Source organism: Macrobrachium rosenbergii, chromosome 56 (assembly GCF_040412425.1).
Source record: "Macrobrachium rosenbergii isolate ZJJX-2024 chromosome 56, ASM4041242v1, whole genome shotgun sequence".
Taxonomy (NCBI): Eukaryota; Metazoa; Arthropoda; class Malacostraca; order Decapoda; family Palaemonidae; genus Macrobrachium; species Macrobrachium rosenbergii.
In genome coordinates this window covers 48,051,557-48,066,283 of record NC_089796.1, presented here as the reverse complement: position 1 = coordinate 48,066,283, position 14,727 = coordinate 48,051,557, and the positions used below count along the sequence as shown (strand labels likewise).

Below are 14,727 nucleotides of genomic sequence, written 5' to 3'. Positions count from 1 at the left end.
CATATGTGCTTCTTTTATCAACTGTCTGATAAAATAAAACAGAGCATTCTTCGACATCTATACAGAGAGCTTTGACTGAGCACCAAAGCCCTTCTTGAATTCTTCTTAAGTCCTTGTCCTATCCAGGCAGAGCCTAGAGCCCCTACTGAATAGGACTCTCTCTCTCTCTCCTCCCCTGTTATGTCCGTTAGGGTTCGAATCTCGAACGTCTGGGCCAAGGTTGTGACGAGTATTCATGTTCTTTGCAAGGAAGCCTAGCTGCAGGAGCAGATTGCCTTGGTTTTGCATAAAATCTATATTCTTGCTGAGAGCATGTATCTCACTAACTCTTTCGCTATGGCCAAACTGACCAAGAGAGGTTTTCATGGTGAGGTCCTTAAAAGATGTCTCTGCAAGGGATCAACCCATTCCCATGAGGAACCTCAGACCACGCCTAGGTTCCATGCTGGAGAGTTCTCTATATACAAATTTGGGTTACAGAAATATTGGAAGAGGACACATGGTTGTCCTTGCACCATCCTCTAAATACCTCCCACTTGGATTGGTATACCTTAATGGTGGATAACTTCCTTGATTTTCTATAGCGCCAGCTGCCTCCTTCGAAAAACTTCTGGCTCTTGTGAGTTTTCCGATAGTCCGAAAGCAGTTACTAGTAGCGTTTGTAGGTCGGGTAATATCTTTCCAAGTGGGGTTGTTTATATATTCCACTCTCTGAGGTAGGCTACCCGGATGTCCACCATCCAATCCAGTAAATTCTGGGAACCCAATCTTCTTGTCGCTTAGTAAGTGGGCCACAAGGGTCATTCGTCCTCTCATGACACAAATTTTTTCAGTACCCTGTGTATTATCTTGAATAGGGAAATGCATACACGCTCTGCTACCCAGTCCACTGTGAAATCTGCCTATGTATATAGCCCCGGATCTGGTACTGAGAGCAGTAAGTGTCCAACCTTCTCGCTTGCGCTGTGGCGAAGAGATCTATGCAATGGACGCCCCCAAAGTCCTGATGTAGCGTTCATTCTGTTGAGAGGACTTTATTTCCTGCTCAGAATGTCCGCCTCACATTTTTTTCTCCCCTTGGATAAAGTGGGTTACTAGTTTTACACTCTCCTCCTTTGCCCAAAGAAGAGATTCTCTTATTGTCTCGTATAGAGACTCCGAGGAGTGCCCTTGTTTTGCTGATGGGGCCAATTCAGCTGTCGTGTTACTATGTTGACCTGCACCTCTTGTTCCCACTGTGTTCAACTCCCTGAGAGAGCTAGAAGGATTGCAGTTAGTTCCTTTAATTGATGTTTAACTTCTCCTGCTCTCTGGTCCAGGAGCTCCTGAGATCTTTTATTTCCTCAGGTTGTTCTCATACTGAGTCCACGCTACCGGATAACAACACTAGGTCTGGGTTCTCTAATATAGAGAAGGGACCTCCTGGAGCTTTGACGGGACGTTTCCACCACTATAAATACGGTCTTATTGGTTCCGAATGGGATGAATTCTGGTCTCCAGTTCTATTTGTCCCAGTTCCGATTTAGATGAAACTGTAACGGCATGAATTAACCTCTCTCAGCGCGATGACAAACTGCTCCAGCTTTGAGAAAGGGTTCCCCAGCAGACTCATCCATTCCTTTGCTACATGGACTGTTCTTTGAGTAAAGTTCTGAAATTTTCTGAGGTTTGTCCGCCTTGCAATAAACGGAAAAAGCCTCGAAATCTGACTCTGAATCTTCATCCTGGCGCATAGAACCTCTTGGGATGGGATCAGCTGGAGATTTCATTCGTTTATCAGTAGACCTAATTTCTTTTGTTGACGCTGATGCCAGTATCTTATGCCCTGAGTTTAACTCACGCCTTGGTTTGGCCTTAGTTTCGACGCCCCAGACGCCCAATGCCTTGGACGCTTGACGCCTGGGTTCATTGACGCCATCATCATGGTGTTTCACTCCTAGATGCTTGACGCCACTGCATCCAGCTGCCTAGAGTTTCATTCACTCACGCTCAGCCGCCTTAAAACTTCTGGACGCCTAGAAGCTTTAGTTGGACGCCTATTATCCCCTTCTCTTTGCCTGGCTGTCACGCTTTGCACCGGGAAGACAAAGTCTGCTATGATATTCTTATAGTAAAGCCATATGCTTCCTGCTGTTGGGGACAGGCTGTAGTTCTAACTACGTGAATTATTTCCTCATCGGCCAATAATGGACCGTGGAGGGGTTCCGCAGGACGCAGTACCAACTGGGCGGAGGAAGAGGAGGATGCATCGGAGGCACAGTGTCCGCCACGCCTGCAGCCCCAGCGTTGACTGAACAATCACTCACGTTGTTCTTAGTAGGAGAGCCACCCTTGGGCTGGAAGGGAAGAGCTCCGGCTGCTCCAGTGGCTGGGCACTCCAGTCTATGAAGTCTTATCATGACGCCCTCAATATTGCAATTCTGTTTGAGAGGTCTGCCCAGAGCCAGACGTCAACCTTGTCTGTTTAGGGCCGAAAGAGAGAGACCCAAACTAGAAAACCTTTCCCTGAATTGGCATCCTCAGAAAATTTCTTGGAGATCGGGTGCATGGGGATGTGAAAAATACGCATCCTGGAGGTCCAGTGAGGCCATCCAGTCATGCTGTCTGGACCGCTGCTAGAACCGCATTTTGTTTCAAGTTTCATAGCTTAATTTTGTTTATTGCACAAAAAGTTGAGTGCAATCCGCCTAGCACCGGTCTCTAACCCCCTGGGCTATTTGGGGATCAGGAATAACCGAATGTAGGAACCTTGGGAATTCGGATCCTGAACTCTCTGTCTGGTCTCCTTTGCAACATCATAGACACTTGTTGCTGTAGAACCTTGTTCTGGGTTCTGTCAGCGTTGCATTTGGCAGAAAAGGTCGAATTATCTTGTTACTAGAGGGGGCCATCGCCAGGCTTGGATAGTCTGGCTCCTACCGCAGTCTGCAGGAGAAGAAAGGCAGGTCCTACTTCTTCCTGTGTAGAGCTCTTCTCGTTGTCATTCATCTACCCGCTCTAGAGGAACTCTATCGAGGGTTTGGACACGAAAAGAGCTGAGATAACTGAAACACAGAACCTCAGCCTTACTTCTTTAGCTGGCGAAAGTCGAGGTAGGACTTTTCTTGCTGTTTTAGATATTTAAATCTACATGGTTTTCTTGGGCTAAAGATGAAAAGGCCTCTTTTTACCAAATCTTGAGAGAAGAGGTAAGAGGAAAAAGGGGTATAAATCAGTTCTGATTTGATTGACGTGACCCCATTAGAAGGTGAAAGAGCCAAGATGGACCCTTTTACTTCAGGATTCAAAGGAGAAAGGCAGTTGATTCGTTGGAAATATCTCCGAGTCCTTTATCCATTACCCACATCAGATATATGAGTTCTTCGGTGTCAGTCGTGTTGAATAATTCCATCTTCCTTCCTAAATGTCCAAATTCTTTTGAGGGGGTGGTCCAATTCTGATATAGACCAACAACTTCAAGCTTCTCCCATGGCCACTGATGAGAAGAGTCAACAAGATTCGAGAAGGTTCCGGAAGGCAGGTATTTTGAGGCCGAACGATTCTCCAGTTTGATACTAAACTAGACCTTGAGCTAGTTTGCTGGAGGAAAACAGTTGTCTTTCATTGTTTCTCCTCGAAAGTATCCATTCTTCAGAATGCTGCTCTCCTTAGACGCCTTCACAAGAGTAACTTGGCGGGAACGAGAGCAGTCAGGACAAATTTCTCTGGAAAAATTAAAATAGCTTCATAAGCCTTTTCAAGTCTCATAAAAGCTGATGGTTTATATTGTCTTCGCTAGAAATCTCTACAATAGGATTCACAGGAGAATGCGCGGATATTATCATTCTCTTCTTCCATTTTTCTCCAAGACTGAAGTAGCGACGCTTCGTGGTCATCATCTTGACGCCTGGCATCCGCGCCCAGCCCTTTGACGCCCGGCGTGTTACGCTCCATTTTCTTGAAGCGCACGTCTTGCCGCCCATTCGCCATGATACCTGACGTCCTGGCGTTTAACTCGGACACCTGACGCCCTGGCGCCCAGCTTCACGCTTGACGCCTGGCGCCCAGCTGACGCCGACGCCCTGGCGCCCAGCTGACGCCAACGCCCTGGCGCCCAGCTCGACACTGACACCGGCGTCATACTTCTAACTTTCGCTGTCCGCCAAACCAGAGGTTACTAGAATCGCCGCCAGCATCGGTCAAAAGCTTCTCCGTGGACGACAGCAACCAATGACTAAAAACACTCAACCTTGCCGCAGGGTGAGCCGCCCTGGGAAACGCCAACAGGCGCCGAGGGGACGACTGCTCGTAGCTGCCTCTGCCTCCCTTCGCTCACAACTTTCCTTCACAGGGGTTGGTGAGCTTGAAGAGGTCTAGACTAGGAGCAACAGGACCGAAAGGGCCTGACTCCATCAGAATTTACAATTAACAACATATAACATTCTTGTATTTTTTAAGATCTCTATTATCGATCACATATTATCCTGTCTTCTGAGAGGGATTTTACCTGTTGGTTAAATAGTCTGAATGGCAGCCACAACAAATCATTAAGTATTGGGTCCTTACCTGTTTCAGTAGGGGTTCAGAGACTACCATCACGGAGAGAAGGATCAATAGGATAGTTAGCAAGGGGAAAGAATTAACTATTCCCAAGTTATATCAAGGAAGAGTGAGAAACAGTACTCTTGGCTCTTCTGGAGCCAGTCTTTCATTCCCGCTTCAGACATACTAAGTGGGGATCCAAGGAGACTTTAGCGCCGCTTGCATCCCCACACACATTTCCACACCTCGGCGAAGTCAGATATGTTATAAGAAAATCCAAAAGCGAACAAGCTAAAGCTTTCAGCCAAAGTGTACTTATACCAAAATAATTTATGGTGTCATATACGAGCAAAATTCCATCGATGTTACCGACACAGCGGCAGGGGAAGATCTGAGGAATAGTTGGAATGGTTCCAGGTACTGGGTAGGAGGGCACAGGTGGTTCACCTGACTCACCGATCGGGCGACAAGTCGCTAGTTTTGAAATTCTGCCGTGATTGTAAAAACAAAGCATACGCCAGCCAGGACTTAAGCTATATATATATAACTACAGGTGTTAGATGTTTAAAATTAGAGGAATTTATTTCTGGTGATAAAAATTCATTTCTCGCTGTAATGTGGTTCGGATTCCACAATAAGCTGTAGGTCCCGTTGCTAAGTAACCAATTGGTTCTTAGCCACATAAAGGAAGTCTAATCCTTCGGGCCAGCCCTAGGAGAGCTGTTAATCAGCTCAGTGGTCTGGTAAAAATAAGCTATACTTAACTTTTTGTTACAATCACTACCAACCAATTCTTTAGAGATGGGACTGAATGTGACTCAAATCTGGTGTCAGACGACAAAAGAATCCGAGTCTTTACTACGAATTCCGGGACAAACTCAAGCATGACAGACCCTCATCTCTTCGAGTGCTGTAATCTTCCTTGCAGCTGAGGCCTCTACGGACAAAGAAGACTAAGAGGAAGACCTCCTCTCCAGGTGAGCTTACCTGTGGGTTTGCATCACCTTTCTGGAACCCTGACACCATTCCCATGCGAGACCATGCACAGGGTGAGGCCACGCATGTGCTGGGCCTTCACTCCTCTCGTTAGGCCAGGTCAGGGTCTGTACACCAGGGGACCTTACCGGTGTCACGGGAGTCTGTGGGACTCTGAGCAGCAGCAGAAGAACCTTCCCTGCATAGGGAAATGATTTCCTGGGGCCAGTACTGTATCGATAACAAGGGCATCCATGGAACCCCGTTTACTTTTGGTGACACAGGTGTCCGCAGAGAACCGTGCATCTCGGTGACACGTGTGTACGTGGAAATTCATGTACCTATAATTTCTGTGGCACATGGGTCCTTGGAACCCCATGCAACAATTGCCACCACTACAGGGGGTCCATGTAACCCGTGCAGCGGTGGAGGGTTCTTTACTGGCCTGGGGAGGGGACTTTTGGGACAGGTATTGGTAGCATGGGTGTCCATGGAGACCTGTGCCCATAGACAGGGGAGAGCAAGTGAGGGATATCTTTTCCTCTTCTGAGGCCTCAAAATAGTTCTGTAGGCTTTTGGAGAAGTTTTCTACCAGAGACCATGGAAGTGGAACCATGGAACAGAACACTGACAGCTTCTGTTGTGTTGGTCCATCGTCAGGAGGCTCCAAACACTGGAAAGCCTTCTGTAATGTCTGGGTGTAGGGACCAAGTCCCTATCACCTGACTCTGGTAACTGAACTAATTTGTCATCACGTTCTGGTTCCCCAGAATGTACCTGGCTAACAGTTCTACCGAGTGGGTAACTGCCCACTTGTACACCTGCACCGCCAGCAAGTAGGGTTGAAGGGAAACCAGTCCCAACCCCTTTTGTTTGTTGACAGATGTTACTCTCATGGTGATGGGGATACTGACACTCGTCAGCACACAGAGTGGCTGTTCATAGATCCTCAAACTCTTGAAGAGCTAAGGAAGCCATCTGGAGTTCCAGGATATTGATGTGAAGGTCTTTGTCATTCTGGTTCCACTCACCTGGAGGCAGCAACTCTCCCAGGTGTGCGCCTTGTCCTTCAATCGATGTACCTGAGAACAGGAGCATGACAGGAGGGGGAGTGCACAGAGACACTCCAATGAAGTTCTTGTCATCTAGCTACGAGGCTAATTCCCAACTCACTTCCTCCCATGGAGGAATTTAAAGGAATAAGGAGTCCCTTATCGGACACAAGAACTCCTGCATTCTCCACAGAAGGGAACAACGGTGAAGCCACTCATGAGGGTCAGGCTACCCCAAGGATGACAGGTGAACAAAAACAACTTGCCACTGTCGAGCTGGTTGTTCCTGTCAAGACAGGAATAACTGCACTCTTCTCTGAACTTGCTGACATGAGACTGAGGTCATGATACCAGCATGTCCAGGCACTAAGTGCACTGCTCAAGTGTGAGATCGGGTTTCTCAGACTTGAATGAGACTGCCAAGTTCCGGCAAATTAGAGAAGTTGTGTCTTGTCCCCAGACAGAGATGGACATATATTAAAAAATATGCATCCCAACGAGTATTAACTGTGCCATCTTTAGCAACGCCTTCACCTCTTTCCATGGGCGATGTTGAAGATGAGCCAGGAACTGAAGTCTAGAAGTGGACCTCACATTGGAGGGGGTGGCAGGAACTCAAAGGTTTCTGCCCTGAATGGTGCCATGTTGCTTCATGGTTTGTCAGGTACCCTTCTTCAATAGCAGAAGGCAGCAAAGAACACCGCCCTATCGTCCTTCCCCTTTCCTCATACACTTGCCCCTTCCCAGGTGGACAGGGGGCTAAAGAGCACTGCTGCACACCTTCCTGGTAGGGTAGAAAAAGACTGGTGTACTTTCGCGGGCCCTTAGAAGCCTGGGGCTTCCTCGGAATCGGAGAGGAACAAAACAGTCTGGCCTGAGGGCAGAGCTGTAAAGTTATGTGAAGACCTGGAGGTACTGGCCACTGCCTAGTGAGCACGGAGATCAATGAGGGAGGTGGAACCTAGTATTGGTCCGTTCCCAAGAACCAGTGCCAACTCATAACCGATGAACCTGGTAACCTGAGTCAAGACAGTGTCTCTTCTCTTGGCACCAGATTTGCACACAGGTTAGCAGTCTGGTGGGCTTGGTAGAAGGTTTCACTTCCAGACAACATCAGCCTCCTGAATGTGACTTCCTTTCCTGAACTGTGAGAACCTGAAAAGGAAGAAGTGAACTTGGCCACGTAATGGAACCAAGATCCATCCAGGGGACTGTATGGAATTCTGCCATGACAGTCAATCCCATTGTCACTGCCTTGTGGCATCTACTTCTACCACTAGCCAGGGAGAAGCGGAAGCTAGTATTGGTTTGTTCCCGAGAACCAGTGCTGACTCATAACTGATGAACCTGGTAACCTGAGTCAAGACAGCGTCTCTTCTCTTGACACCAGATTCGCACACAGGTTAGCGGTCTGGTGTGCTAGGTTGAACTATGACAACCTGAAAAGGAGGAAGTGATCTTGGCCACGTAATGGAACCAAGATCCATCCAGGGGACTATATGGAATTCTGCCATGATGGACAATTCCAGTGTAACTGCCTTGTGGAAGGAAGTTCCCTCTGCAGGGAGGGGGTTAGCGACGGAGTCGAACATCAGGTCAATCTTTTTGGTCAGCAAAGGACTCTCTGAGGTACTGAGATACTCTTCTGGCAATTCAAAGGCTGAGGAAGTGTCCTGCACAATAGGAGAAACCTGAGTGAATTGTCCAGGTCATACAAGAGAAAATTCAACTGGCTAAAAACCCCTTCGGCAAGTTGCGACCATGAAGAATCCATCGATTTTGGTTCATATAGGGGTTCCCAAAAAGCATCGATGGCTGACGAACAGTCCACAGGGAAGCTAAGTCTCTTCCTTGGGATTGTAAACTGCTGAACTCATGGACAATCCCTGGGAAAACCTCCAGAGGCGTCCTGTGATTTCTACCATTCGAGTACACAACTGGTTCGGTCCACAGACTGAATCCGGAGTAGATGCTACTGTGGTTGGGAAAGGATAGAAGCGCGAATGTTTCCAGTCTCGAACCCAAAAGCTGTCTGATATCTGGTCCACGGAAGATTCACAGGAGGTAAGAGAACAAGTAAGAGAGTCTAGCAACCATATGATCCCTGCCGGAAGCCAAGGACCCTACAAGTCTACAAGGCCGTGGGTGGTCGTCAACTCATGTTGAAGATGGCCATGCATGTATGGGAGAGTGAATGTAATCACACAAACGTGCATGGCGCTATCTCCGGGTGAGCGGGCCCGTTCTTGTGAGCATGTATGAGGGCTGTCCCGGGGAGAGCGACTGGACACACGTAGGCATGACTGTGGGCTATCCTGAAGATGTGCTAAGTCTTCTTCAGTATGTATACGATACAACATAGAGTAGGCTAAGCTACTTCTTATTTGTTATTTAATTTCTCTTTGTACTGAATTATCATAAGTCAATCTGCATGAACCTCCAGAATTAGCTAATATTAATAACTGCTATACCGTATATGTAAAGAGTATACTTTATAGTGTGGGCCAAGCTACATATATGTATACATGGTACTGAATACCCATGTAGGCTAGGCTATATTTGAGATACATTTTTTCCAACAATGGGTTTTTTGGAACCTAACCCCATCGAAAGTAAGATAATACATGAATAAGCATATTTTGAGTTTTTTGTGTGTGTGTGTGTGTCTGAACTATCAAAATAGGCAGTTCTAAGTGTTTTTAGAAGGGTTTAAGTATTCGTGGATTTTAGCTATTCGCCAGGGGGTGTGGTAACCATCCCCCTTGAATATGGGGGTTTACTGAATAAACAATCAGTTGCTTTCTCTACCAGAGTGTCCAGGGAAACTTGAGCAGAGGTAAACTATTACCAATTCATGGAGGTGACTCCATGATACTGGTAGAGGGAACTCGGGGTTTCTGTGAAACCCGAGTACCCAGAGTAACATGGTTCTCCTTGGAGGTCCGAGCACTCGGAGCTTCCAAGTCACATACAGGACGATCTTTGGTTGCTCCCTCTACTTGAGTGTCCGAATAAACATGGGCAGAGATATGCACTAGTCCTGGAGGTGAACTCCTGGAACTAGTATCAGTGACACTGGTTACCTCTTCAACATGTCGTATCTGAGGAGACCCACGCACCTGGTGCTTCCATGTCCGAAGACACAGGAGAGCACCTAAAAGAGATAGCACACATGTAGATGAAAGTGAAGACAACGATGACAACTTGATTCCTTTCTTTGACTTCTACCACAAGTCTACTGCTGTCCCATGGGAACCCAAGCAACAGGTGCTTGCATGCCTGTAGACAAGCAGAAAGAGCAATTGGCAACATACAGTGTAATACTGCAGGTATTGCTAGTGAGAGAACCTGTATTTCCCCAAGTCCCTCGAGCTCTAGATCTGAAAAACCTAAAACATTACAAATGTCAAGTAATAATTTTCAGAATATATACCTTCCTTCGCACTGCAAAGGAATAAGGCTCTCTGAAAAAGACCAAGTGCATTGTAGAGTCGTCAGTGAAGTGAGAAACCAGTTTAACCAGGTCAGTAAAGTTGTAGGGTTGTGTTATATCAGAATGAAAGATTGTATCAGAATACTGAATATGCAACACACAAGGGTTAATAAGGGGTTGGATTTGCATTATATCACAAAAGAATTATATTCTCCAGATAGAAGCAAAAAGAGCAACACACTAATATATATCATGAAAACAAACAAATCAGTTGAATGGCAGGCACAGAGGGAAGAGTGTATGCCTCTTTCTCTCTCGGCGGCCAAAAGCAAAGTGAATGCGTACCAACTGGGTGGGTGGGACTCCCACCCGTAGTTGGTAGTCAAGTACATACTTAACCACCTTGTTTAAAATTAAATGGCTGGTCTCCAGCTGCACTGAAGTACAGTATATATATAAACTGTATATATTCCTTATGTAAAGACCAATGGTTTGTATATTGTGTAGGAACAATTAAGCATTCACCAATTTCACAAAATTATACATAACCATCATACCCATTTTTAAAATATAAAAATATTTTTAATGCTAAACTGTACAAAAACTTGTCTACACTCTAAGGACCATTTACACAGGTAAGATAAACACTTAACACATCCTAACCCCAACAAGGCATACTGGTATACAAAAACAACCAGGACTGCATATGAATGACACTCCAGAAAGGCCACATAAAAAACTAACAGACAAGAGAAGAAATGAAGACAAAACTCTTGGCTGCATGAATGCCGATTGCTAAAACTAACAGCAGCAATACCTACAATGATAGAGGAATAATAGGATAGGCTGAGGTGTAATCAGTGTCATGTTTGTGAAGTCAGCTGTAGTGAACCAGGAACCTAGAATGGAGTCTAGCGCTATCTTAAACTTCTGCTTAGACTATACTTAATCCATTTTATCATGAGGGTTGATGTATGGTCACAGATGACAACTTGCTCTGTCCCATCATTGGTTTCACTGTAGGACTACATTACAATAAGCAATACAGTACTGTATAGGGATAATTCAAGCTTTAGTACCTACCCATATAGGCTAAGAGTTTCTGAAATTATGAAAAAGCAAAAGAAGTCTTTAATGAACAATTTATTTCACCGCGATGAAATTTAAACAATATTTCAAAATGTAAAAAATATCATGTTTGAATATTATGGGCTCTGGTGACAAGCTTGAGCTAGCCTATGATGAAGAGTTTAATGCTACTTAACCCTTAAGGGACGGTATAATTTATCAATGTGCAGCACCCCAGACCAGGGAAACTTTGAGGTCGGCAAAATAAAAAAAAATCACATCAATGGAAAGAGAATGACACGTACATTCACGCTGTATAAATTAAAAAATTCTAAAAAATTTTCCCTACCTTCCACGAGAAGTTGAAAATGACTATTTACAACCCCTTGTGGGACCTCATTTACAAGACAATCATAAATTTTACCAACTTATATATGTTTTTTCTAATAAATAAGTTTTTTAGATTTTGTAAAATTATTATCACTGTTCACACAATATCAAAACAGATAAGGAATAAAAGCAGTAACAAATTTTTTGCACATTTGTTGTAAAATATTCACGTAAATTTACGAGAAGGAAGATTCAGTAACTTTTTTTTTTACTTTAACATGCTTTTTCTAATGTTTCTTTGCAATTTTCAGTGTAAAATTACATTTAAAACCGACATACTATCGTAAAAGACAAAAACAAAAACCAACAGCAACCCCTTCGTATATTTACAAGCAAATTTACAAAAAGCCTCGTGAGAAAGAGAGATGCAGTACCTTCCCCCTTGAAGTCACAAGCATTACTGATACTGGCCTAACCCTCACGTCTGTATAAAAGTTGCCATTAATGAATTTATAGCATATAGAAGTACTGGCACCTTTGTTTTGAATCATTATTACCATAACAGTGGTGTGTAATTCTGCTTCACACTGAAGCTCAATCCGTCCACCTCCCCAAACCTGTTTTACTTCACACTGAAGCTCAATCCGTCCACTAAGGGTTAATGGCACATCAATTTATCAAATACCCCTTCTTGACCTGAGTTAAGCAATCAGAGATGTGGCAATGCAAAAGGCCACATTTCCCTTCATTATGATTGAAGACTGATTAAAAACAATAATTATCAGAAACTGTATATTTAATTACAAACTGATTATTTTCTCCCATTCTATTCAATCTAGTCCTCAAACAGCTTCCTTTTTTTCATTACATTTTCCATTAGAATGATAAACTTGGCACTCTCATAAGTGGCAATAATCCAGCTTCAACCCTCATGCTAAAGTGGCTAGAATACAGTAGCCTAAGCTAACTGGAATTTTACCAAGTACACTAAGGCAAGTCTTCCTACTTGGGCTAATTAGGAAGTGTCCCATTCACTGTTATATCTGCTTTGGTTAAACTGCAGCTTACTACCGCAACCTGATTCTTGTAAGTCGCTGACTGGAATATTTACTGTATCGCATTTTGTTTACAGTAATGATATTTACCATCTTTTGTGTATGCATTTATGTTCATCCCCAAATGGATATGAATACAAACACTAGAAGGAGGTGGTACAGTAGTGGCCTGCAAACAAGTTTTACCTCTGCTTCAGCCTTGTGTGCGAACCTACACAAAATGAAAGCCAATTTTAGTTATTCAAAAAATATTTGAGTACCTCATCAGTATTATTTTACTTTAATAAAAATACTCAATATTTTTTATGCTATGTTCTCAGGCCTCCTTAATATGCTTCATATGAGTCATACTTAAAGATATTTGCAGGTTTGTTCATGTCTGGTATTATTTGACTTTAATACAACGTGATAATAAAGTCTTTATGCAGTGTTCTAAGTCTCCTCAATGTGCTTATTATAAAAATCATACTAAAATCTATTGCAAATTTATTTTTAGGCTGCTGACATATTCAACATCTTACATATTTTATTTAACATTCATTCCTGCAGGCTGGTACTAAACATGGTGCTCACAGGAGCAGCTGTGGTATTAAGTTAAAAATTTACCTACAGTTTTAGTCATGTTCATTCCCATGGGTGGACCTGGCTAAACCTGGGGTCAAACTATAGAACAACCCCGCACAGACAAGGATATAACCTTGGAAATTGATTTTTCCTATACTTTTAGTGTTGCTGATAAAGGAGGTGCTGTTGTTTACTGTTGCTCAATTATTATAAACCTCATTTCCATCCTGTATGGTTGGGGACCCTTTGGGAACGCGGGGTTTTGGGTGGGGGAAATCGCTGGGAGAAAGATCTTACTGTCATGTCATTATATGGAATGGTTCCGCGCATGCGCAAGTCATTAGGGTGCCATACGTTCAAGAAGGGATTAGCTAAGGAAACCTATTATAAAAGGAACTATACTAAACTAATCTACTCTAACCTAACCTAGGAGACTGTTATTTAGTTAGGGAGCTCCACCCCCTGGTGAAGGAAACACCACTTTTTACCAAAAGTTCCCCTGTAACACTGCACATGTGCGATAGCATTCCAGGGTGGCCAGCATACACTAACCTATTAGTTCTGAGGTTACTACAGGATAATCACAGTCGACTGCCAAAAAATAAGAGTGAATTCTTAATAAGCAACCAAAATACTATAGAAAAAGTCAGTTTCCAAGATAATACCCCATGCGGAGCTGTTCTATAGCCTAGTTCTACCAAACGGGGCAGTGTGCCACTGTGGCTGTAGCTACTGCCAGAAAACGTTACCGAGTATCTCAGCACAGGCCTCATGGGATACGTTAGGCCTTTCATTAGGGTGACTAAGCTTGGCCATGGCCATTTCAGTGGCATAAAGAAAGCAAGCTGATACGCTAACGGGGTGAGCTACCTATAAGGATTCGGATTTGCCTAGAGCTAATGAGGTTTTCTTCTTGAGAGGCGAGAAAATTGGGAAAGGACAGTTGAAGCGGTCGTCAGTTCTGTCCTTTTCTACCCAACGGTGTCCTTTGATTCAGTGGGACACTAGTGGGCTTGCTAGGCCTAGGGCCCACTGGCTACTCAAATATCACATTGCCACGAAAACAAAGCAACTCCTTTTCCAAAGAGAGCACTATTAGCCGACTCAACGTTTTTCGAAAATGTGATTTAGGAGAACCGAACAGGGTATGTGCTGAATGACGTTTCCTGTTACGGAGACGATGATGAAACTTCTGTTTACATAAATATTTCACATTAAAAATTCTGAGGTGATGAAACTATTACACAACCTTCTCTTATCTACTTTCACTTGGAATAAAACTTCTGACCAATTCCAGAGTAGGTCGTCATTCACGAACCCGTCACTGAGCTTAAATTCGTTCGCATACCGTCACCAGTTATGAAGTCTACAGAAGTAGGTCTTGTTTTGCCAGCTGAATTTAAAGTGCATTTCAGAATTTAAAAAAATTCTGAAATGACAGTCTCTTGTAATTAATTAGATAATTTTTTTATTCCAATGAAAAAATGAAAGTATGTGTTTAATCTTCATATTAGTTTTATCTACATTACTTAACATACAAACATTATTAAGAAATGCAGTCCAATTGTAATGACGTCATAAGGTGCCGACACTAACTATAAATACCTCCATAAACAAAAGTATGGCCAAGAAAACTGAAGCCCCACACTCATCAAACGGGAAACTGTAATAGGAGTAACTTTAGACAATTAAATTCAATCTAAAATTAAATTAAACACTTTAAACTCCC

General features: G+C 43.8%; 1 protein-coding gene across 27 annotated transcripts in view; it reads right to left on the bottom strand.

The window, feature by feature from the left end:
* The window catches only part of atl (atlastin GTPase), a 496,293-nt gene extending 481,875 nt beyond the window's left edge, over positions 1–14,418 (bottom strand). For 4 of the 27 annotated variants that reach the window (XM_067100853.1, XM_067100856.1, XM_067100860.1 and 1 more), the window contains exon 1: positions 14,248–14,389. The gene's annotated coding sequence lies outside the window, so the exon portion shown is untranslated. Of the gene's footprint in view, positions 1–13,868 lie in introns of all 27 variants that reach the window. The other 23 variants (XM_067100852.1, XM_067100868.1, XM_067100857.1 and 20 more) reach the window with 18 other exon arrangements.
* Positions 14,419–14,727: the final 309 nt, after the last annotated feature.